A 1558-nucleotide genomic window follows, 5' to 3' on the forward strand; every position below is an offset into this window, starting at 1 on the left:
ATACACCTCAGGAAACCCCAGATGGAAGAGAGGCAAAGGGAAGGGGATTCAGAGTGCTTCTGTGTCCCGTGCCGCCCCCCCCAACACAGCAGTCTCTCCTCCCCCCCCCCCCCCCCCCCCGCCGTTCCAGGTGTTGGAACAACCCGGAAGTGCCTGAATTAGGGGAGTTCTTTGACGGGGGGGGGGGGGGGGGTGTTGGGGAGCACCAGTGCTTGGAAACATTGCTAGGGCTAGCAAGGCTGTTGAGAAACCTCGAGTCAGTGTCGAAGGTACTTGGGGGGGGGGGGGAGGAAGAGGGGGGCGTGGGGTTTCTTTCTCTTTGAGGCGATGGAAATAGTTTGGAATGAACAGTGATGGTCCCATAGCTTTGTGAGTAGTAGACTAAGAGAGCCCGCTGAAGTGTACACACACATATACATTTATTTACTTATTACGTATGCATTCATTCCAGTTGAGTGAGTGAGTGGGAGAGAGGGGGTAGGGAGGGAGAGAATGGATCACCAAGCAGGCTCCAAGGTGTCAGCACAGAGCCAGATGTGGGGGCTGAAATTCAAGAACCCCGAGATCATGACCTGAGGCAAGACTCGGACGCCTTACCGAGTGAGGCACCCAGGTGCCCTTACAAGGATGGGAATTTTGGCACGCGAGTTGTGTTTCCAGTGTTCATAGGTGAGGCAACACATAGAATAGTAAATGTAGGCAGGCAGGCAGGCAGTCGACGTTTTCTTTTTCTTTCCCTTCTGGGCTTCAGAGGGGGATGGCGAGTGTGAGGGAGGGAGTTCATGACACCGGGCGTAGGTGTTCTTGTGAGCTGAGCGGCTTGGGAAGTTCCCCGAACTACATGACCCCACAGGAGAACAGGAATTCCTTCTCGACAGCAAGAGAGTGGGCGACTAGCACCGCCTGAGTGTGGCAGAGCCTCAACTCTAAGTCGGGGTGGGGGAGCACTTCTGCCTTCCCCTCTGGGTTCCAGGAAGGAGGGAAGCTGTCCTTCCGGTCCTGACCCTCCCTGTCTGTCCGGGGGCCCCTCAGCCGCAGAGGTGGTGTTTTGAGTTGTCCCTCTGTGGTCGTCTTTTAACACCAAATACTTCTGTTGAAGGTGCTCGGAGAATTAACACAGGTTGATATTTCCAAAATGATCTTGAGATCCTATCCTCTGCCCCTCTGCCCCTCCGCCCCTCCCGTGCGCGCGTGAAAACACCCACCCACCCTCCACCCCCCCCCGCCCCCGCACACCCACCCACCCCGCCCCCGCACACCCACCCACCCCGCCCCCGCACACCCCCCACCCCGCCCCCGCACACCCCCCACCCCCGCACACCCAGCCACCCCGCCCCCGCACACCCCCCCGCCCACGCACACCCCCCCACCCACCCGCCCCCGCACACCCACCCCCCCCTTCCCATTCCTTCTAACTACAACTGTTCCCATTTCCATCCATGTACTCCCAAACAGCTTCCTCAAGCCCCACCGCCCACCCCGTCGACCTCTTTGGGTAGTATAAAAGCGACCAACAGGCAGGGGGCGTCCGGGCACCACGATGGTGGAGTGAGGGAGT

General features: G+C 59.2%; 1 long non-coding RNA gene across 1 annotated transcript in view; it reads right to left on the reverse strand.

Annotated features, from left to right (window-relative positions):
- Positions 1-400: 400 nt before the first annotated feature.
- Positions 401-1558, reverse strand: part of LOC147571000 (uncharacterized) — a 1210-nt gene continuing 52 nt past the window's right edge. The window contains exons 1-2 of the long non-coding RNA XR_015247807.1: positions 1516-1558; positions 401-1102 (exon numbers count right to left, since the gene is read on the reverse strand). The exon at positions 1516-1558 is cut by the window's right edge and continues 52 nt beyond it. This is a non-coding gene — a long non-coding RNA (uncharacterized LOC147571000). The remainder of the gene's footprint in view (positions 1103-1515) is intronic.

This window comes from Puma concolor, unplaced genomic scaffold, assembly GCF_028749965.1.
Source record: "Puma concolor isolate L17-30 unplaced genomic scaffold, mPumCon1.1.hap2 unalloc_scaffold_74, whole genome shotgun sequence".
Classification (NCBI taxonomy): domain Eukaryota; kingdom Metazoa; phylum Chordata; class Mammalia; order Carnivora; family Felidae; genus Puma; species Puma concolor.